We start from the raw sequence: 25046 nt of genomic DNA on the forward strand, positions 1-25046 counted from the left end.
TTAAGGGTCTGATAATGTATAAGCACTGGAGTTATGTCAAGAACAAAGTTCTTGTCCTCATTGGTAGTGCAGGGAAAATGATAAACATTAAAGAGGTATTCATGATAAAGAATTAGTGTTCTTATAGAAAAAATACAGAAAGTCCATAACAAGAACAGCACCCTAAGCTCAAATAACCACATCAGAGATTTATTGCATACTTCCCTTTCTCCTGAGTTATTTTTATCACTTTCTCTCTTTAACTATTTTCCATTCCAAGAGGGGGAGTGAAGCTTATCTCCATAGACACCACTAAAATATGCAATAGGTTCACAGATGACAATCCCTGGTGCCCAATTCATATGTTGTATTTAATGGCAATGATGCACAAAAAAATGATTCTGAAACATACAAAATTCTAACTCAATGATCTGTAGATATCACTAAAAATAACAAAATTTACTACTGGGGTCATGCTACAGAATCCCCTCTGGAAAAGAAACCAAACAAGAAAAATTTTCATCTAGGTTCATTCAGAACACTTTCCCCCCCTTTATTCACCAAAGTTGGATCCAAGTCCTCAGTCTCACCTGTGCCCTTTCCTGTCCTGGTCCTACCGGGTTCAGTCAAGGGTGAGTAGCAGGAGATTGAAGAAAGAGAGTGAAAGTGAGAATATTTGTTCATTTTTCCATATTTCTTCAAAGGATGAGTGTAGGTAGATGACTGTAGTAGCACTGCATTTTTCATGCCACCCAATTTGTCTTTGTGTTTAGGTAACAGACTTTTTATCCAGGGAGGGAACAGATAATTTTCCCTGTGTTAACCTCAAGGTACTTAGTAATTGCCACTCTGTCCCTAGTGATTTTTCCCACTCAACTCTTTCTAAACTTATCTTTATTTAACTTTCTTCAAGTTTCCCACTTTGAGCTCTTTCCTGCCAAAGGTGACCGACATAGTGACTAAAGGAAGAAGTTACAGAAATGAGTTAAAAGGATTTGAGAGGGAGATTAAAAGAGAAAGAGAAATTAAGTAGAAGGAAGAATATATACAAGGAAAGGAAGAGAAAAGTTTTTGGATGAATTTCTAGTCATTAATTATGCCTGATGCCTAAGCTATACATGAGGAAATAGGAAAAACATTGGCAGGGTGGGTAAGGTTAGATGACAGAAAGACTGTGTCATACTAAGAAGTTGTTATTTGATTATTTGAAATGAGTTATTTGATTCATTAAAGTACAAAACATAATTTAGTTTCTAAATCTGACATTTTACTATGTGATCATAAACAAGAAGAACCAATGTTAGGCTACTAAAAATCAAAATAAGAAATATATTAAAAAATTTAAAAATATATTAAAGATATGGTATGATATTAAAATATGTTTCTGCATTTAAGAACATCTATGTAGCTATACAAACACATATAGAACTGTGACCAAATCACTAAAGAAATAGTAAGAGCAGTGACTGATTAGGTCAAGAAATTAAAGGCAAGAGAATTGACTCCCATATTTTTCACAAGATAAGATGGTGGCATCATTAAAACTGGAATTCAAAAAGAGAAAAAATATGGAGAGGCAAATGAATACTTTCATACTTTATCTTTTGCTATAAGTAGGTAGAAGCAGAAAAAAGAATAAAAGCAGTCTGGAAATAATACACATCCATTTCTATTTAACAGAATTGGGTAAACAGCCTGTGGACATGTTGATACTAGTTGATATAACTTAAGTGATCCCTTCTTTAGCCAGACAGGAACATAGAAAAAGAATGTGGTTTTTATTATTGGCTTTGAGCTTCTTCACATAGCTTGTCTCCCCCAGAGAAAAAATGTGCACCCCTCCATTTCTAATGAACACAATATAAATTCTGTGCATATCTGTGTGAATCAGCCTTTTAAAGTTAAAACTGTCAACTGTGAGACTGCAGGGACAGTAATAGCAAAATAGGAGGGAAAAGTGTTTTCATTTTCCATCTGAAAATTGTATTTTCACTTGAAGATGTGACACATTTAATTTTAATGAATTGGAAACCGATTTTTTAAAAAAAAATCCATTTCGTGTTGTGATAGCATGTTGAGAGACAGGCAAGTGACAAAGGGCAGAAGAAACAGAAAAGGTGATTGTGAGAATTGTTTCTCCCATTCTACATTCTCCCTCCCACAAAGGAGATTGTTATATTTTGAAATCCATAAATTGTCTTAAATTTTTGATCATCCCATTTCTGTCCCAAAGAAGGAAGCTCAGAGAAATTAAACACTTGGAATTAATATGCAAACAGTTTTATTTGGTTTGGCCAGCAGTTCATCTCAGAAGTACATTGATGCACCAAGTCTAGACGCCATCATTGGAAAGAAGCCAGTGGTCTATAAATGCTAGTTCACATGCTGCAGTGCATCAGAATACTAGTTCCCAGAATAGGAGGGAATTCTACAATTTGATGCTTCCATTAGGCATACAACAACTTTTTCCAAACTTAGATTGAGAACTGGTAATACGCCAGGACCATAAATCTCATGGCCAAATCAGAGAAACAAAATAGATGAAAATAGGGCACAATTTCTGCCATTATTTTTTCCTTTTTTCCAAACCTGTTTTCTTTAATCCTGTCACTCCCCCTTATCAACTCAGTGCCTAATAATACAACCTGTAGATCCATCTCAAAAATCAGCAGTGACATGGGAGTGTTGGGAAATCTCCTAGATCTGATTGAGTCTCCTTTTGTTCTACTACGTCTGAAATTCTATACTTGTACCTCATATATTTCTTCCATCACAAAACTGATGATCTTGCTGTCTCCTCTATTGACTTTACCTTCTTCTGAGGAAGACAGTATGTCTTATTTATTATTTTGTCCTAGTGCCTATTTCAGGTTTTGGCACCAAGTAGGTGTTCAATGGGTGTACTGAGTGCCAGTGGTTTGAATTTAGGCCAGAGCCTTTGCTAGTGAGTCAGACGTCAATGGGCAAATGAGTGACAACTGGTTATGCTATTGATGTCGGTGGGTTCCACGGGTGACTTGTGGGAAATGGGGAGCAAAACGACGGTCGCTTTCTCCCCATATGTTTCTGCCACCCAAGACCCAGGGTTACTGGGTTCTTGTCTTGCCTCGCAGAAAGAAATATCAGGAGTAGATAAGCAGCAAAGTAAATAGGTTTTATTTGGAGGGTTTTAAGGTGTGGAGGGGGAGAGAGAGAGAGAGAGAGAGAGACAGAGAGAGAGAGAGAGAGACAGAGAGAGAGAAATGTGCTCAGGAGAGAACACAGGCTTCTCCAAGGGTGGAGCGAGTCCCTACATCCATCCTAGCATCAGACCCAACATACATCCTAGCATTAGACACAAAAGCATGAAAGTACACATCTCAAGAGAGGAGATGTGGGTGACACATGTGCCCAGGAGCCATGTTCTTGGCCACGTGGGCATAAAAAGCACATGGGCTCAGGCAGCATATGCGCGTCCTTCATTTGTTCAAGGTGGCTTTTATAGGGTTTCTCCAACCTGCCCCCATGTGGGACTTCTTCCTAGGTAAAAGTCTATTGCTAAAGAGGTTTCCAGGGAGGTTGGGAGTGGTGTGGTTTTCTTTGGGCTGAATCACTAAGTTAGGGTATTTGAGAAATTTCCTTCATGGGGAGGGGTCCAGTCTCCTAAGGATCTGCTGCTCAAGGTCTTATCTGTACCCACAAAGTGGATCAGCCTTGGAATTTTCCTCCCAGAAGTTTTGTTGACTGAGTTTCATTGCCAAGGACCTTTCCCTATCTATCTGCTTACATCACTATGACTGACTCTTTCTTTCTTTCTTTCTTTCTTTCTTTCTTTCTTTCTTTCTTTCTTCCTTCCTTCCTTCCTTCCTTCCTTCCTTTCTTTCTTTCTTTCTTTCTTTTTTTTTCGTTTCCAATTTAAGTGAAACAACATAAATTGAAAACAAGACTTCAATTATGTTTTGTTCCATGTTAGTGGAAACAGTATTTGTCTTCTCATAGTGACTTGCTATTTCTAGGTACTCTCTCTAGTCACTCATTCAATTCTCACAAAAACTCTGAGGGAGATTTTAACCCCCATATATCAATGAGTAGCATGACAATTAATCAGAAAGTAGAAAATCTGAGTTCAGTTTCTATTCCCTTAACTTCTCTGTCTTATCACTTCTCTGTAGCACCGTGTCACTGTACTGCCATTGCTCATCGATTTGCTCTAGCGGGCACCAGTAACATCTCACAACAAATTATGAGACTTGTTGTTACTATTCTTGGCATATAGAATATGCCATGGGGAGCTGCCAGTCTCTGCCATGTGGGCGGGATACTCTTGGTAGCTTGCCAGTCTCTCTGAGAGGGGTGGAGGAATCAAACCCGGGTCAGCTGCGTGCAAGGCACATGCCCTATCTGCTGTGCTATCACTCCAGCCCCACTTCTCTGTAAATGTAAGAAAATACGTCTGTGTTGTAGACTATAGTATGTTGTAATCTCTTAATATTGGTTTAGACAATGAACTATTTCCTACTGCAGTCTTTCTTGGAGCTGATGTCTCCCAAATAGCCTGACGACTGTTCCACTCTGCTTGGTAGAGCAAAGTGCTGCTCCACAATGCTGACTCAAGGTCTCCATGAGACTGATGGATACTCTTGTATCAGCCTCCTCCATTAATCTCATCTCCTCCTGAGAGCTGAGTGTATCCACAACTCCTCAACCAAACCTTGCTTGCTTAATGTTATTTACAATATTTTCTATTCAAGATAGGAGATAGTGAAGTGTGACATTAAGAGTCTGTGGGCTCTATTACAAACCTGTGTTGAAAAATGTCCTGGTGCAGCAAGGAAAACATTTGCCTGGGAACATCTATATTAATTAATTTAATCGCATTTATTCCATCCTATCAGATATAGAATTCAATATCTTAATTAAATATTTAGATAATGGTTGAAATTACTGTTTGTTTAATTAACTTTTTCTAAAATGTTATATAAAAAGTAGATAATAGGGAGTGAACAATGAACCGATATTCTCAATAACAATTAGTCACTGGTTTCCACAAAAGCCATTCAAGATGCTAAAAAAAATAGTCTGCAGGAGTTTTTGTTTTAACATCAAAACTAAATCCCCGAAGATTAATATATCTTCTCACAGTTAACTCCTATCAGACATGTACCCACTATTTGTTTTCAGTTTTGAAATCACAAATGGTGCCAAAATGATAATAAAAACAACGGAAGACAATGAAGAACAGAATGGATCACAGTAGTTGTAATCTCTCCCTTTCTGAGCAATGACTTGTGCTTTTGTGGGCATTTAATGAAAATAAATCCCTCAGGTTGTATTGACCTTCTCCAGATGGTTCTTGAAGGTGGGGGAGATGTCTCTGCTGACTCTGGGAGACACAAACACTATCTGCTTAGCTCCAGTCAGGACAGCAAATGTGCCAGCAGCCACATATGTAGAATGGCGTGCTAACAGAACATTCAGGTTCTCGGCAAGCACTTTCCCACTACATTCCAGTCGGGGCAGTCATTCACCTGTCATTGTCCTCGCTTACCCCTAGTCATTTATCAACTGGGTGATTGCAAGGCCTACAGAATGTAATCCTGTGTCTATTTCCGCATCCCTCTGGATTTTTCTCCTCACTTCATGTGTAGTGATCATTCTGGGGTATATATCTTGCAGGAGTTTCTTCACCCCAAAAGAAAATGATCCAATTAAGACTTGAGCTCCAGAGTTCTGGACAACTTGACTTTACCAAATACACTTTTACATAGTCCAAACACATATTCTCAGCCTCAGTTATCTTGATTATATTCCTCAGAGAAACTTTTCATTATGGTAGTTTCTGTGGAGGGCTGCAGCGATAACAGGTAGGGTGTTTGACTCACACGAGGCCTACCTGGGTTTTGCTCCTCCGCCCCTCTCAGAGACCCTGCATGCTACCAAGAGTGTCTCGCTCGCATGGCAAAGCCTGGCAAGCTACCCATGACATATTCGATATGCCAAACACAGTAACAACAAGTCTCACAATTTGTTGTGAGACATTACTGGTGCCCGCTCGAGCAAATCGATGAATAATGGGAGGACAGTGCTACAGTGGTACAGTTTATGCGGAAAGCACTACTCTGGATTCCAGCCCTTCGTCTCAAGATGAGCAAAGCTTAAACTTATATAAACAGAGTCCTTTCAAACATTCTCTAGGTTGTATCTCTCAGATTTTTTTTGGGGGGTTTTAGTGTTTGCTCGAGCGGGCCCAGTAACATCTCCATTGGAGACTTTGTTGTTACTGTGTCTGGCACATCGAATACTCTCGGTAGCTTGCCGGGCTCTCCAAGAGGGGCGGAGGAATCGAACTCGGGTCGGCCATGTTGGCCGCTTGTAAGGCAAACGCCCTACCCGCTGTGCTATCGTTCTTTTCCTCTCCTGAATCACTCATTGTCCTGCATATTACTCTACTAAATCATTTAACCCATTCTAACCACTTAGCCAATTAATATTTACAGGAAATTTTCAACTAAATGCCAGAGATTGTATTAGCTTGCAGCTGATACTTTTTAACAAAAAAAAAAGTCACTCTCTCAAGAAACATCTATGAAGAATGAGAGGAAAGGACACAATCATCAGAATGTCACATGATAGCTGTTACGCTGAAAATTACAGGAGTCTAGTGAATGGGGAGGATGGACAGATAACTCCAATTTTCGTAAGGGAAAAGGTAGTTGAGGAAAATCTTCTTGGTCAAGGAAATTTAGATGTGGAAAACAAGTAGGAATCAATGACATACAGAGACTGAAGGGAAGTGGAACTACCAAAAGATTTGGAGGTAAGAATTTATTTTTTAATTAAAAATTATTCATGCAATTAAAGAATTGAGATTTACAAAGTTATTTATAGCTGAGTTTTAGGCATATAATATTTCAATACCAATCCCACCATCAGAGTCACTTAAAAATATTGACTATGATGTCTGTGACTAGAATGTCTGGTTTATCTTGAGTTTATCTGGTTTATCTGGTTTAAACGAAAAGAAGAGTTCTTGGCTAGATATACAAATTTGGGGGAGTCCCCATGCTCACTGCGACTCGGGGATCATTCCTGTTATGTGGTCAGGATTTCATGTTTATCTACTAGGAAATGCAAAATTATATAGAATGTATATGTGGGTTTCTTTCATTTTAATCACACAGATGGCATGAATTTACTCATAAGACTTTATGAGTAAACATAAAGTAGGGATTCTTGGTGCAACTTTCTATTCACTTTACACAGAGCCAAGGCAGAGATAGACAATGTTCCTGCAGAGCAAAGTACATTCCAGTTCATTTATCAAATGTGCTGAATCTTTAAAACTTTCTGCAGTAATTTTTCATTCTGTCACTGTCACTGTCCTCCCGTTGTTCCTCGATTTGCTCAAGCGGGCACAGTAACGTCTCTATCGTGAGACTCGTTGTTACTGTTTTTTGGTATATCGAATACGCCATGGGTAGCTTGCCAGGCTTTGCCGTGTGGGCGAGATACTCGGTAGCTTGCCAGGCTCTCCGAGAGGGGTGGAGGAATATTTCGTTCAACTTCCATATTACTCAAGCGCCAAACAAAATCACCTGCATATCACACACCTTTACCTAAGAATCCAGGATCCAGGGAACATATAATATTGTAGGCATTTGTGGTATGTAGAAAGATGCCTACGGGGACGGGGGCGGGGGGGGAGGGGAGGGCAGTGAGATAGTACAGTGAATAAGGCATTTGTCTTATTCGTGGATGACCAGGGCTTAATACTTGGTGCCCTAATGGTCTCTGGGGGGGCCTTTCAGGAGTAATCCCTGAGCACAGGTAAGAGGTAAGTCCTGTGGAACACTGCAGGTATGGCCTTAAAAGGTGGGGGGAGAGGAAGAGAGAGACAGAGAGACACAGAGAGAGATGCCTTTGGTCAAGTATTCCTAGAAGATCATGCTTCCAGGATAATCACCAGCAGTTTGCCTACCTGTGTTAAATAATATGCTCTAATTTATAGTTTTTGTTTCCTTTCTTTAGTGCCAGGTCAACCTGACTTTACAAATACAAGTTGAAGTATTTCAGCCAGAATTCGTATCTGTTCTATACCTAGAGGGGTTTATCTACCCATCTAGCATCATATTGCTGGAGATGAAATTTATTCCTTTATAATTTAATTTTTACAGCACACTTCTGAACCATCCATCAGTCTGGCCTTGCAGTGAATCCAAATTGCACGGGCCATTTTTCCACTTGTAGAAAAACTGGCAAGTGCCTCAGAGGAGCACAGGCATTTTAGCCCACTTAAAGGTGCTGCAGAGATATGGTCTCAAGCCTCCCGACCCCTCCTCACCAGATGGACTGGCACACTGCCTAATGCCAAAGCATGAACCTGCTGATGTACCATGCCTCTCTCTGTCATTCCTTCTCCTCCCGTGGCAGAGTTCATTTGGCTTGGCTAAACACTGATTATTTTTAACGTAAGTAAAGCCAACCAACTGCAGTATTTTCAAAGATTAATTATCACACACTTTTAAAAAGTCAATTTTCTTTAAACTAGAGATGCAAATGAGAAAACAAATGAAAAATGGATTTACAACAGAAGAACCACATTTTCTGCTATTCAGCAAGAATCATCCCCAAACACTGATTAAAATATTGGGATTGCTTCATATCTTGTTAATCTACAATGAAGAAGCAATGTCATTTAAAATTAGCAAAAACCCTTTGATATAAGAGGAAAGCCAAAGCAAAGCATATATAAATGTTAATCTACCAAATAGATTTTTTACCAGAGCAGTTTTGGTTGTCACTAGAGTCACCACCACTTATTTGAAAAGGGGAAGGAAGATCAATATTCTCTATATAATATAACTCCCGACCAGTTCCACAGATAATCATCAGTCAATAGAGCATAAAAATCCCACCATCACTTTTTGGGGCCAGAGCAATAGTACAGCAGATAGGGCATTTTACTTGCATGTGGCTGACCTGGGTTTGATCTCTCTCATCTGATAAGGTCCTCTGAGCACTACCATGAGTTTTAAACTTTGGATTCTCTCTCTCATTGCTAATTTACTTTCTGTTGAAAAGAAGATAAGACCAAGATTAGGGAAATATAAAGCTAAGATGCCTTTATAAAATACTATAAATGTGATGACTTAAACAACAGATATTTCTTTCTCAGCTCTGAAAGTTAAAAATCCAACATCAAGGACCAGTCCGATTTAATTCCTGGTGTGAGCTCTCTTCTTAGCAACAGAGACTGTTTCTCAGTGAGTTCTCACATAATAAAGGGAGGGATAGCAAGCTTTCTGGTGTCTCTTTGTACAAGAATTTTGGTTTTACAGTGAGGGTCCAATTCTCATGAATTCATCTATCTTAATCATCCTCCAAAGATATATCAAATTAAAGAATAAAACTTTAACATACACGTCTTCTCCAGATGGAATCCCGGAGACCATGAGCTTCTACAAGCATGGCTCTGGTAAGTGGGCACCAGAACTATTGTTCAGAACCGCAAAGGGGCACTGGACCGGGCAGTTCCATCCCAGCTCCTCAGTCAGCCCCTGACCCCAGAAGTCACACCCTCAACCTATCCCCAGTGTCATCTTGTAGCACACAGCAGTGAAGAAACCTGACTGGCAGGCTCCACAACACCCGCAGATTTCTCCAGGCTCCATACCAAGCCAATATTGCTGGGAGGTTCCAGATGGGGCAGGTGCTGTCTCCCCGCCTTCTCCAGATGGAATCCCGGTGACCATGAGCTTCTACCAGCATGAGTTCAGTATGTGGGCACCAGGACTATTCTTCCGAATTGCCTGGCTGTGTAAGTGGCTGCACAACCTTTCCTGATATGCAAAGTGAGCAACGGAAAATAAATTATCTAGCGTCTGTCACTGGAAGGCAGGTTTCAATGGCAGTGGGAAAATTCCAGCAAAATATAATGCCCAATCAAAATGCATCTGGACTGTGCTTTAAACTACAACAAAGGGAGTTTGTCCCTCTACCTTTTCTCCCTGGCAGCGGCGACACTGTGGCCACTATCTTTCAGAGCCTAATGGACATCCATATATGAGACTGCAGTGACAAGGCACGCGTGGCCTAATGGGATGGGGGGTGGAACCGGCCCTACTCCCCACCCTAACAAGGCCCCGAGTTGCTACCCACAAATGACTCCTCCAGCTCCTGAACAACCATGATCCCAGAGGCACACAAACCAATCTCAAAACCCAGCGGCTTTTGGCAGTAATCCCTCCAGACTTATTACTAGAATATTATAAATCCAAAATCATGTGGCCACAGTAGTGGCTGTGCGACATCATATGCTCTTCATAATCAGCAATAGAAAAGAAATTATTTAATGATGTCTTTTTGACAGGTCTAATTGTTGGGGGAAATTCCAAATAATAATGGTGGGTCTTTTGTCATAATATTGAATGTGATCAATGTAGAGAGAGAGAAAGTAAAGTGGAAATCTGCCACACAAGCAGGGAGAGGGATGATGGGAGGAGGGATATACTGGGGTCCTTGGTGGTGGAGAATGTGCATTGGTGAATGGATGGGTGTTTGATCATTGTATGACCAACCGAGACTTAAACTGAAAGACTTTGTAACTGTTCTCACAGTGATTCAATAAATAAAAAATTAAAAAAAAAACTTTAACATACAAATTGCTCAGTATTAGAGACAGGTAAAAAAATAGTCATTTATAAGAGGGATATACTAAAAATTCATTGGTTCACAATATATAAATATAAATTATATAAATAAATAATAAACGCAAATAAATTTTATATATTTATAATATATATTTCATAATAAGAACAAATATATAAATACATAAATATGCAACATGGATAGATAGATACATATGCAACAAAACTAAAATCTTTACAATATACAATATAGGAAATTATCCAACCATGAATTTTCAACCTAGGAAGTAAGAAGTTACCATTTGGATGAAAAGGTTCAATAGAAATGATGAACCTGGATTTGAATTAGATGTATAACCCTGTAGCACTGTAGCACTGTCCTCCTGTTGTTCACTGATTTGCTTGAGCGGACCCAGTAATGTCTCCATTGTGAGACTTGTTGTTACTTTTTGGCATATCAAATACAACATGGGTAGCTTGCCAGGCTTTGCCCTGCGGGTGAGATACTCTCAATAGCTTGCTGGACTCTCCTAGAGGGGCAGAGGAATTGAATCTGGGTTGGCCGAGCCAGTCGCATGCAAGGCAAATGCCCTATCGCTGTGCTATCACTTGAGCCCAGATGTATGACCCTGTCAGTGGAAATTTAATATATCAGGTGGGATTTAACTTAAAGAATCACCTCACAATTTTCCATACCATTTGGACCAAAATGTCTGCTCAATGCTTTTAGAGCAGAGGACAAAGACAAATGCACTGTTCCTGCCAACTCTGTGATCCCTGGCCACAGAGCTTCCCTTTCTAATGTGAGTCTCCCTGGTTTAATTCAATGCATGAGTCCTTACAACTATTCTCCTAGATACCACACCTCTTTTATATCACCTCAGAAGGTGAAGAAAGCATAGCAGGACCGAGGATTTAGAAGACTTAGTGGTAATGGGAAAATGGGCAAATGTAGGGAGGAGGGAGTTCCCAGAAAGAAGACTAAAACAGAATGGTAACCAACATATTCTACCCAATTTTCTATTGTCTTCTTACTAATAAAATACTAAACTCTACTTGAATTCTAGTTTTTTATTTCAAAATTAATTAGTTCTGGACTAGAAGGGCAGATTACTGCCCACTTATTACTAGCATACTATGAACACCCTGACCTCAATTCACCTCCTTTTCCATTCCATAGGAATGGAGAGATGTGCTGCGCACCAAGTCAAGACCCAGGGGCTGGAATGGGGGATTCCATTCATGCTAGAATTGGTTTCAAGTACAACCGGACCACCCTTCAACCTCTGTGCAGTGCTGCATTGCCCAAATTTTCAGATCAACCAGCACTGGTGTTTTGTTTTGTTTTTGTTTTGCCTGCTTAGCAATTCCTTCCAAGCTATTCAGTGGGTCTCTGTTCCCTGTTTCCTTCATAACCCAGTTTACATTTCTTTCTTTTAAGGAATCAGAAAAAAAAATGCATGCTAATTCACACATAATTGGAAAAAAAATCCAGTACATACCACGATTTGTTTCCAGCAGGAGAACAATTCATTTAGAAACTGATCACCCATAGGTAAATTCAGCACTTTTGAATAAAGCATCTTGAATAAAGCACTTAATTCATTCACTGGACAGTACTGAGAATGCTTGAAGTACAAGCACAGACTGCATTCACATTGAGAATGAAGACAATTCACTTTTGTCTTCCATCTATCCTTTCCTGCCTACTTTACTCCAGATGTTAGGCTTCATGGGTTATCTTTATTGACTAAGTGCAGCCTCAGCACCCACACAATTCAATAAGAACTGTATGGCTCCCTATTGAATAATGTGGAATCTAGAACTCAGAGAAAGTAAATTGTCTAAGGTCACAAACCTAGTTATCTAAGTTTTAAGAGTCAGGTAGATAAGAAAGAATGATGTGCTTAAACACCTATCAATACAGTGTCATAGGTGTTATGTTAAAAACATTTAAACTGTGGGTATTCTGGATCAGAGGGCTGTATGGGCAGTTCTAAGGGGCTAGAATTCATTGGTATAAGGAATATCTTACTTGGATGGAGACAAATGTGTGTGTGTGTGTGTGTGTGTGTGTGTGTTTGTGTTGGGTATTGTAGTCTGCATGGGATAAGAGGTGGTTTCATATTCATGTTGGAGGAAACTGTACATTTCTGTTTTAGCCTTTTTTTAAGGTTTATTTATTTTTTTATTGAATCACCATGAGATACAGTTACAAAGCATTCATGATTGAGTTTCAGTCATACAATGATCGAACACCCATCCCTCCACCAGGGCACATTTCCTACTACCAGTGTCCCCGGTATCCCTCCCACCACTCCCACCCCACCCACTGCCTTTATGGCAGGCACTTTTCTTTTTCTCTCTCTCTCTATCTCCATAATATTGCATTATGGTTTGCAATACAGATACTGTGGAGGCCATCATGTTTGGTCCTTTGTCCACTTTCAGCACACATCTCCCGAGTGAGCCCTCCAACCATCATTGACTTAGTCGTCCCTTCTCTTTCCCAACTGCCTTCTCACCCAGCACCGGAGACAGGCTACTTGACTCTATTGTCCTTGGGTGTTAGTCTCATACTATGTTAATATACATTCCACAAATGAGTGCAATCATTCTATGCCTTTTCCTCTGTTTCTGACTCATATCACTTAGCATGATACTCTCCATATCCATCCACTTATACTCAAATTTAATGATTTCATCTTTTCTAAGAGCTGCATAGTATTTCATTGTGCAGATATATTTAAACAGTCTCTTTGTGCAGATATATTTAAACAGTCTCATTGTGCAGATAGATATATTTAAACAGATATTTTTAAACAGATATATTTAAAAAGTGCTCTCAGGCACTTGGGTTGTTTCCAATTGCAAACAGTGCTGCAATGAACATACAAGTGCAAATGTCATTTCTACTGTGCTTCTTTACATCCCTGGGATATATTCCTAGAAGTAGCAATGCTGGATCATATGGAAGCTCAATATATAGGGTTTTTAAAATTTATTTATTGAATTACCATGAGAAAAGTTACAAAGCTTTCAGGTTTAAGTCTCGGTCATACAAAGATCAAACACCCATTCCTTCACTGCTGCACATTCTTCACCACCAAGATCCCCAATACACCCCCTTTTCCACCCCTCCCAATGCCTGTGAGGCAGATGATTTTTACTTAACTCTCTCTCTACTTTAACTACCTTCATTATTTCGACAAAAGATGAGTCATTATTATTTGTAATTCCCTCCCAAAAATCAGAACTTCTGAAAAGGCATTGTGAAATAATTTGTTTTCTATTGCTGGCTATGCAGACCATATAATGGGCCACGCAATTTCGGATTTCTGATATTTTACTTATTAAGTCTGGAGGGATTTCTGCCAAAAGTCAGATAATTACAATCTTGGTTTGTGTGCCTCTAGGGCCATGGCCGTGCTGGAGAGCCTCTCATGTGGTGCAACTCATGGCCTCAGTAGGGCATGAAGGATGTGCCCGTTCCACCCCTCATACCATGAGGCTGCAGTTGCCCTGTCACTGCTGGCTCATACCTAGCTGTCCAATAAGTTCTGAGGTGGCGGCCACCATGCTTCTGGGGAGGGGGGTGTGGAGGTGGAAGTCTCAGACACCCTTTCCCTCCCGGTGTGGAGGGGGGCACCATGCCAAGGTTTAATACATAGTCCATTCATATTTCTGCCACAAGCTGCTGAGTTCTGATTTAGGTCCATGTGACTTTGGGGTTATGGTTGTGCTGGAGAGCCACTCATGGGGGGCAACTCGTGGCCTTGGTAGGGCGTGAAAGATGTGATGGTTCTGCCCCCCATTCCATGAGGCCGCAGTTGTCCCATAACCGCCGGCTCATACCTGGCAATTGTTTTTCTATGTCTTTCTGATCAAGTTGATTAGAAACTTTTATCTTCAGTGTTAGGAGTTGGTTTTTGAGCAGAAATGGTTGTTACGTCTTGAGTTCCCCATCTTCAGGTATGCCATATGTGTAGCAGAGTAGCTCATATCTCGGATGGGCTGCAAGAAATTCTTCATTTTGTCTGTTTTTTTCTGGACCCTGATGTTCACCAGCCTTTTTCCATTCATTTCCAAAATTCTTTCGATAATCCAAATCAGCTCTTCTCCTTTCCTCTGGCAGAATCTCACATTTGTTCAGGGTCTTCAGGGACAAAGATGAACTTGACAATTGGTCTCCTTTTTGCTTTCTTTAGTCAGAGGGTTTCTCTTGCAGGACAAAGAGTGAAGACTCTGTAATTTATCCAGCTCACTAATTAATGAACATTGTGATATTCGATTGTCATTTACTACAAAGTATTGCAAGGCAGGAAACATTGATGTTTTATACCCAATTCCAGCATCTGGAATATGTATTTTAGAAATTCCAATGTCAGAAAGGATTAATTGTTCTAATCTGGGCAGTTGTGCTATCAGAAATAGCTGGTTTTCATCAATTAATCAATTAACTGAAAGATCTAGTATCTTGACCATCTGTAGAACATCAGTTGGCCTTTCTGAAATGCAAATATCGTTAGCTTCCAGGTACAATTCCTCAAGGACTGGCCACTCAGAGGCGCACTGGAGCAGCTCAGCCCAGGTTATTCCTGTGTGGTTAAGGACTGGAATCTTCAGTGTTGAAAATGTTCCAATTAGAGATGGTGGACCAGAGGGAAAATTGAGTTTATTTTCACTGAGATTAAGAGCTTCCAGATGTTCCAGCTGATGAGCAATATGGACCACTTCATCCCAGGATGTCAGCAGGTTTTTCGACATATCTAGCTCCCTAATGTTAGGACACACTTTGGCAACTTATTCTTTGTCACCAGCACTTTTTACAGCACAGCTCCGCAAAGAAATTTCTTGCAACTTACTCAGTTGACTCTGCCATTTTTTCACAGAGTCAAAACCAATGGTCTTCACTGTTTTCTTCCCAATGGTAACTGTGTGCCTTTTCAACTTCCTCTGATCAATCTTCTAACACATAGTGATTCTTCAATGCAGTCAGAAAGTTTGCTCCAAAATTTTTCTTTGTTTGGACTAATAAAGGACCCGCCTGTTGAGTGCCTGCATTTAAAATACACAGTCCCTTCATGGCTTCCATCATGCTTTCCTCTATCTGGATTGTCCCATTCTATGCTTAATCAGTGTCCTGCTACAGGAGGGACAATGCCAGAAAAAAACACTGTTGCCTGTTCTCCATTAACTTCAACTCTTTAACCAATGACATCTACCTCCAATGTATCATTCATTATAAACAGTCAGAATCCAGAATATGAGGAAATCTGCCCACGCCTGGCCCACACTGCTCCGCCTCAACACATAGGTTTTTGAGGAATGCCCATATTGTTTTCCAAAATGGCTGGACCATCAGCATTCTCACCAAAAATGAATGAGTCCCTTTCTCCCTGCATCTGTATCAGAACTGGTTGTTTTTGTTCATTTTGATTTAACATGATTCTGTACTATAAGGGAGGACAAAGACTTTCGAGTCACAATATCTGGCGTCATTATTTACCCAAATTCTTGTGTGCATTATGTATTTACAACTTCAGATTACAACACTTTTGATAATGATGAAGAGAATTTGTGACAATAGTTGTGGGCTTCTTGCTGAAGAAATAGCTTCGAGGAGGAGATGCAGTGATCATTACTTAAGAAAAGCCTTCCTGGGGGGTGATTAGAGCGAATCTGGGGACAATGGTGCTGGGAAATGTACATTGGTGGAGGAATGGGTGTTGAAACACTGTATGACTTAAACCTAATCATGAACAGCTTTGTAAGGTTCACAGTGATCTGAGGATCCTCCCAGAATGGGAGAAGCATGCTCAAAGTAGACTATAAACTGAACATGATTGCCACTCAATGCCTCTTTTGCAAACCACAGCACCCAAAAGGAGAGAGAGAACAAAAGGGAATGCCATGCCACAGAGTCAGGGTGGGATGGGGGATGGGGGGTTGGAAGGATACTGGGAACCGTGGTGGTAGAAAATGGGCACTGGTGGAGGGATGGGTACTTGATCATTGTATAACTGAAACCCAATCACAAAAATTTGTAAGTCTACAACTGTGCCTCATGGTGTTTCACTAATAAAAATTAAAAATAAATACATAAATAAATAAAAGAAAAGACTTCTAGATAGGTTCCTATTGTAGAAGGTATACTTTGAATATCTGAAGATAACTTTGGTTATTGATGGGTAGGAAAAAAACAATGCCTTCATCATAACACCTCAACATTTGTGTCTCCCTTTGGTATTGTGCTCCCACACTAGGATCTGTGTTTTACTTACCAGTCCAAGAAGTCAATGGTTATCAAAGGGTGCATTCCATTTAGGACTCAAAGGATCAGCACAAAGAATCAAGGTCACTAGAGGTGACGTTTGTCACTACTAGATTCCAGGGTACTCCCCAGGCATTTTTCCATAGTAGATTCTTGTATTTTTTATTTTTTGGTAATGAACTACTGTTTCCCATCCCTTCTGCTTCTTGCCTCTCTCCTCTGTTCTATGAACCTTGTCAAAAGCAAATGCAGAGTGATAATAAAAGCTGCAGGAGGACATTCTAAAAATAAAGACAAATACCAAGGGTTGTTAGGAAATAGCCCTTGTTTGAAGGGTCCATTAATATGTACTGTTATTTTTTCCCATCTTTTTATTTTCAGAAATAAAAATTTGTCACTTAATACTTTCTACAGTTCTGCCAGATGGGGTCTAGTCTAGTTCTGATTTGGAGAAATGGATACTGGGTGGGAAATACTTGAAATAATATGTGGGTAAAGGTGCATCTTCAACCTGGTGAGTAATTAATATATATATATATATAGTATATTTTAGCACTGCACTGTCCTCCCGTTGTTCATCAATTTGCTTGAGCGGGCCCAGTAACGTCTCCATTGTGAGACTTGTTGTTACTGTGTTTGACATATCGAATACGTCTCGGGTAGCTTGCCAGTCTCTGCCGTGCGGGCGAGATACTCTCGGTAGCTTGCCGGGCTCTCTGAGAGGGGCGGAGGAATCGAAGTCGGGTTGGCCATGTTGGCTGTTGTGCAAGGCAAACTCCCTACCGCTGTGCTATTGCTCCAGCCCATATATGTATATATGTACATATATATATGAATCATCGTGAAGTATAGTTACAGATTTACAAACTTTCATGCTTACGTTTTAGTCATACAATGATCAAGTACCCATCCCTCCACCAGTGCCCATTCTCTACCACCAATGATCCCAATATCCCTCCCACCACCCCCATGCCATTCCGCACCCCCCCCCCCCAGCCCCCGTGGAAGGCATATTCCCTTTTACTCTCTCTCTTCCATTGGATGTTGTAGTGTGCAATGCAGGCATTAAGTGGCCATCATGTTCGGTATATAGTCTACTTTCAGCACACATCTCCAATCCCAAGCAAGCCCTCCAAGCATCCTTTACTTGATGGTTCCTTCTCTATCTGAAGTGCCTTTTCCCCCAGCACGTGAGGCTGTTTTCCAAGCCCTGGAGCATTCCTCGTGGTCTGTATCTCTACTATCCTTGGGTGTTAGCCTCCCATTTTGTTACTTTATATTCCACAAATGAGTGCAGTCCTATATCTGTCCCTTTCTTTCTGACTCATTTCACTTAGCATGATACTCTCCACATAAAAAGAAGAGAGAGTATAGAAGATGAGATGAAGAGTTTGGAGACATGAGTTTTTTAATTAGATGAAAAAAATAGCAAATCTGTACGAAAGAAAGAGAAAGCCTGGCAAGGACTGGCAGTTAACAAGAGCTTGCTGAAGTTAAAAAGGTCCTGAGCTCTAGGAAACATGTGAAAAGTCTCCATTTGGGACAAGGGCAGACCTTGAAAAGTTCTGACAAGTGCTACAACTGATGTCTATAAAACTGTTCTTCTGAGGCCTTATTAGTCAGCACAGACCCTCAGTTTTACTGAAATAATAGATTGGTCTATTGAACTCAAAAGATTAAGCCCATGACCTTAGAGGATAAAATTAGATTGAAGTAAAATTTACTGCTCTATTGTTGTATCTGCATGTTTATGCCACCTGGACAGAAGACCCCAACATTAACAAGTTTAAAGACAACTTTCTAAGAAGCTGGCATCGTCAGGAAACCAGCAATTGGTTCTCTCATAAAAGGTTCTGACCTTGGCTATTGATACCTCATGCCTGTGACCTTCCAAACGAGCACTTAGTTTTCTCAGGTTGAGACCTTACACGGTGTGTCTGGGTGATGAGGGATTGCTTCAGTTGGGAAGATATTGGATAGAAAGTAGATGCTCTCTCTCACTCTCTCTCTCTCTCTCTCTCTGTCTCTCTCTTTACCCCCTCTCAAGAATTACAACCTGGGCTTAGATAGGCTCCATGCCCTTTTTCAGTTATGCATGCTATTTTTCTCAAAGAAGAAAATGATATCACACATAATAGTATGTCCATAATAGTAAGGACAAGAAAGTAAAATTTAAAAATTTTTAGAACTAGAAATTTTTGAACTATAAATAATTCAGTTTGGAAAATGTATTTATTTCCCAAGTGAATTTCAACAGATGTTTTAAGTAAGTGTGTAATTCTATCCCTTAATTTTTTTTAAATTGAATCACTGTGAGATTCAGTTACAAAGCTGTTCATGATTGGGTTTCAGTAATATAATGTTACAACACCTGCCCCTTCCCAGTGTACATTTCCTACCACCAATGTGCAGGTTACCCTCCCTCTCCTGCCTGCCTCTAAAGCGGCACTTTTTGAGGGGTGGGTGGGTGAGTGTGAGGGGGGTGGTCCTACCTAACAGTGCTCAGGGCTTACTCCTGGATCTTTGCTCAGGGATCATACCTGTTGTGGCTTGTAAGACAATATGTTATGCTGGGTACTGAACCTTGGTGAGCTGCTTAGCTGCAGTGAAGAAGTCTTAGCTCTGTACTGTTCACACCATATTCTTTGTATTTTTTGGGTTCCACACCCAGCAGTACTCAGGACTTACTCATGACATTGCCCGTAGGGATAACTCCTGGTAGTTTTCAAGGGACCATATTCTGTGCAGGAGATTGAACTGGGATGAGCTCTGTGCAAGGCAACTGCCTTAAACCTTATACTAGCTCTTACTCTCTCTAACCCTTCACCCTTAATTTTATACCTTCCTTACAGAAACTCACAATGCACATTAACACATTAAATAAACACATACAATTAATAAATACAATTCTCTTACACAATAATTTTTAAAATTCTAATTATTAAATATTAACATTTTAATTTATAATTTGATAAAAAATTTAACTTAGGATAATTATAATTAACATTTAAGATACTTAATATTCTAAGATTTTCATCAGTTGGTGTGTATCCACTTTGCTATTAATTCTTCCAGAACCATGGGGCAGAACCAAGGATTAGTATTTTGCTGTTTAACTGGAGCTATAGGGGACATATCAGTATCCCAGCAGGATCACTATAATTCATCTCTGATAGATCCTGGGGTTTTTCAATCCCCACTACTCCCACAGGTCAGAGTAGGAAAGCCAAAATGTGTGCTTCCTGAGCAAGCGCCTCTAATGCAACCCCAAGATATTCTACCTTCCCCCATAAAACTCTTACAGAGACCTCACTAGCAGTGAGGAAAATAACAACAGTGAAGTATAAAAGACACACCCCCACTACAAAAGGAACCATGGTAAAGCATCACAGAACCCCAACTCTATTAGTGGGTGAAGACTTTTATTCTTGAGACCCTATAAGTAACAATCTGCTATATAATCTCTCTGAAAAGTAGTTCAGAGTGTAAGTTAGTAGGGTGTTTAATAACCTCAAAGAAACTATGCAATGGATATCCAATAAAACACAAGAAGACATGAGAGCAGAAATGAGAAAACTACAAACAGAAAAACTGGTAGGTGAAATGAGAAACTCACTGGAAGACCTGATTAGCACAGTGACAGCTGCTGAAGACAGAATCAGTGAGCTTCCCAGAATGAGGTACAGAAAACCTCAGAAGATGGAAAATAAAATCTTTAAAATAAATGATCATATGACAAGAGAGCTTTGGGGTGAATTTAAGAGCCAGTCAGGCAACTCTGATGGAGAAAAAACAGTCAAAATCATCATTGCCAAGAATTTCCCACAGTTAAAATGTGCTTGCACCAAGATCCAGAAAACCAGAATGGTCCAGCTAAAAGACATCCAAATAAAAATACCCAAGGTACATCCTAATCAGAATGATGAAAACACTTGATATTGATATAGTAGTGAAAGAATCAAGATTAAAGAAGGAAATTATATGAAAGGAGCATCCTAAAGATTTATACCAGAACTGCCAAGTTAAACTCTCCAAACACAAGGACAATGATGGTGGGATATAATAAAAAAAAAGTCTTAAAAAAAACCTCAATGAAATGAATGACTCACCAAGAATACTTTACCCAGATCATTCAGATTTGAAGGGACAGTATAGAACTTCATATATAAACAACAGCTCAAGAAGTTTATAGATACAAGAACTAAAGGAGCTACTTTAAGGTAAGATGAATTCCACAAACACAATAAACATCTGCATAAAGATGAAACAAACTCCTTGACAATAGTCTCTATCAATGTCAATGGACTAAATGAGCCAATTAAGAGACATAGAGTGGCAGGATGAAGAAATTGAGCCCAATTTTCGTCTATCTTCAAGAGATGTATTTGAATAGTTAGAGCAAACAGAAACTCAAAGTCAAAGGTTGGAAGACAATTTTTCAAGCAAACAACCCCCGAAAAACGACCCTACTGGCCCTATTGATATCCTACAAAATAGACTTCAAGCACACAAAATGTAATAAGAAACAGTTGAAGGTCATTTCTTAATGATCAGGGGACTATACAGCAGGAATATGTCAATACGCCAAACTCATAAACATATATGCACCCTGAGAAACCAGCAAAGAACATATAACAACTACATAAAACAACTGCCAATAGACTTGAAGAAAGACATAGATAGCTATGCAATAGTGGTTGGAAAATTCAGCACCATTCTGTCATCTTTTTGATAGATCAACCAGACTAAAGTTCAGTAAATAAATACTTGCTTCGAATGAATAAAAGGAAGATAGGGGTTTTACATACATACACACACACACACACACACACACATACACACATATATATATATAATATGTGTTTATTTTGTAATAAATTTATAAGATATGTATATGTACAGGTATGTGTAGATACAATTCTAATTCTCTCTCCATGTGTGTATGAGAGCCTGGCAAGCTACCGAGAGTATCTCGCCTGCACGGCAGAGCCTGGCAAGCTACCCGTGACATATTCAATATGCCAAACACAGTAACAACAAGTCTCAAAATGGAGATGTTACTGGGCCCGCTTGAGCAAATTGATGAAAAACGGGAGGACAGTGTTTGTATATATATATATATATATATATATATATATATATATATATATGGAGGAAGAAATACATATATATGACTTTTCATCCCCCATGATGAATCATTATATTGTACTAAAAACGTCACTTGTCAATTATATCTCAGTTTAAGATATTAAACAGTTGGGGCAGGATCAATAACACAGTGGCTTTGGTGTTTGCCTTGCACGTGGCTGACCCAAGTTCGATTCCCAGCATCCCCTGAGCATCGCCAGAAGTAGTTCCTGAGTGCAGAGCCAGAAGTAACACCTGTGCATGGCTGGTTGTGATCCCAAAAGCAAAAACTTAAAATAAAATAAAATATTAAGCAGTGTTAACAGTGCTTTAAATTAATGATTATGCCTTGAGGCTATCATATAAGCTAGAGCCGGTCACCTAGTTGACTTTCCATTCTTTAGTATCATTCTGTATATGAGCAGGCATGCTAGGTGAGTTTTTTCCTTCTTATTTCCAGTTTACATGGAATGATTAGGGCTGGAGCGATAGCAAAGCAGTAGAGCATTTGCCTTGCATGTGGCCCACACGGCCAAGCCGGGTTCAATTCCTCTGCCCCTCTTGGGGAGTCTGGCAAACTACCGAGAGTATCCCGCCCACACAGCAAAGCCTGGCAAGCTACCCGTGATGTATTCAATATATCAAACACAGTAACAAGAAGTCTCACAATGGAGACTTTACTGGGCCCGCTCGAGCAAATTGATGAACAACGAGAGACAGTGCTGCAGTGCTATCCCCCAAAAGCAAAATACACAATTTTCTCCAGAGCATATGGGGCATTCTTCAGGGTAGACCACATGCTCAGACACAAAACATACCCCCATAAAGTCAGGAGGTAGAAATATTACCAACTATCTTCTCAAACCATAATGCACTGAAAAACCAAAATGGAAAAGTAACAGGAAATTAAATAGCTCATTATTGAATGACAAATAGATCAGAGAGGAAATCAAAGAGGACACTTAAAGATTCTAGGACCAAACAAGAATGAGGACATGAGCTACCAAACTTGTGAGACACAGCAAAAACAGTGTTGAGGAAATTTTATAATGTGAAGGCATTAATCAGGAAGGAAGAAAGAGCCCACAAAAATAATTTGAGTGTACATTTGAAGAAACTGTAAAATTACTAACAAAAGAGTACAAATCAGGCAGGAGGAAGGAAATAATAAAACTTAGGGCAAATCTTAATGAGCTGTAATCCAAAAAAGACAATATAAAAGATAAATGAAACCAAGAACTATACTTTGAAAAAGTAAGATCAATAAACAACTTGTAAGACTCACAAAGAGAGGGGCCCCTAATAAACCAAATCAGAAATAAAAAAGGGGAAGTAACAACAAATTCCACAGGAATACACAGGGTCAGCAGATATTACTTTGAGAAACACTACGCCACAAAAATGAGAGAACCTAGAAAAAATGGATAAATTGTTGGACCCATCTAACATCCCAATGTTGAACCAAGATGAGATGATTTAAATACCTGAACAAACCTATCGCTCTTGAGGAAATTGAAAAGATAATCAAAAGTCTTCCAAAAAAACCAAAGCCCAGTTCCAAATAGATTCACTAGCTAATTATTTCAAATCTTTAAAAAGGACCTACAGCCACTCCTATACAGGTTATTGCAGGCAATTGAAGAAACAGAATTGCTATCAGTCTCTATGAAGCAAATATCATCCAAATACCAAAAGCAGCCATGGACAGCACAAAAAAGAGAATTACAGGCCATTATCCCTGATAAACACAGATGCAAAGCTACTCTACTATCAAATAAAAAAGATAGTAGATAGAATCCAACACTTACCAAAAAGGCCATACACCATGACCAAGTGGGATTCATTCTGAGGATTCAAGGACAGTTTAACTTATGCAAGTCAACCAACATAATTTACCACATCAAGTAAAGAAAAATAAAAATCATAAATCATATTAATAGGTGCAGAGAAAGTATTTGACAAGATCCAATAACCATTCATAATAAAAATAATTAGCAAAATGGGAATTTAAGGAACTTTGCTCAACATACTCAAAGCCATTTACCACAAGTCCACAGCAAGCATTGTACATAATAGGGAAAAACTGAAATCCTTCCCTCTAAAATCAGATACAAAACAAGTTTCCTGCTCTCAGCTCTTCTATTTAATATAGTAAAGTACTTGCCATAGAAATCAGGCAAGAAAAAGATTTAAGGGCATCCATATAGGAGAGGAAGAATTGAAGCTCTCACTTGTTACAGATGACATGATACTATATTTATAAATTCCTAAAGACTGTAGGAAAAATTATTCACAATCACAAATCACAAATCATCCTGTTATTCGCCGATTGCCTCGAGCAGGCCTCAGTAACGTCTCTTTCATCCTAGTTCTGAGATTATATTCAAGGTTCTTTAGGAGAATGAGACCCATCATTGTTACTGGTATTTGGCATATTGGGTACGCCACGGGGAGTTTGCCAGACTCTGCCGTGTGGGCAGGCTACATTCAGTAGCCTGCCAGTTTGTCCAAAGTAGGAATGAGATAATAAGATGTCATAATAAAATGTTGCGCGGCCGCGAATGGTCTTTGGCTGCCGGAGCCCTGGTCGGGGTGGGGAGGAAAGCTCCACCCGCTCCCCTCCAAGGGGCTCCGGTGAGGGCAGCCAGGCGCGGGGGCAGGAGACTGCACTGTTCTCTTCCGGGAGCTGGTTTTTATAGTCTCTAGGTCTTGGCCATTGATGGGATTACACAGCGCCAGGGGGCCAGTTGGTGGGTATGACCCCGCCTACTGGAGTTTGGCACCGTGTAATCCCATCAACACCCAAGACCCAGAGACTATAAAAACCAGCTTCCGGAAGAGAACAGTGCAGTCTCCTGCCCCCGCGCTTGGCTGCCCTCGCCGGAGCCCCTTGGAGGGGAGCCGGTCAAGCTTTCCTCCCCACCCCGACCAGGGCTCTGGCAGCCAAAGACCCCCAGGACCAGCCTTCACCATGCTGAGGAAAAATTATTATAAAATAATAATTTATTATTATTATTATAGCCAGCGATTTGTATAGTGAA

General features: G+C 39.9%; 1 pseudogene; it reads right to left on the reverse strand.

The window, feature by feature from the left end:
- Positions 1-873: 873 nt before the first annotated feature.
- On the reverse strand, positions 874-15847 carry LOC130026849 (tubulin-specific chaperone E-like; annotated as a pseudogene).
- Positions 15848-25046: the final 9199 nt, after the last annotated feature.

Source organism: Sorex fumeus, unplaced genomic scaffold (genome assembly GCF_029834395.1).
Source record: "Sorex fumeus unplaced genomic scaffold, SorFum_2.1 ptg000035l, whole genome shotgun sequence".
Lineage (NCBI taxonomy): Eukaryota > Metazoa > Chordata > Mammalia > Eulipotyphla > Soricidae > Sorex > Sorex fumeus.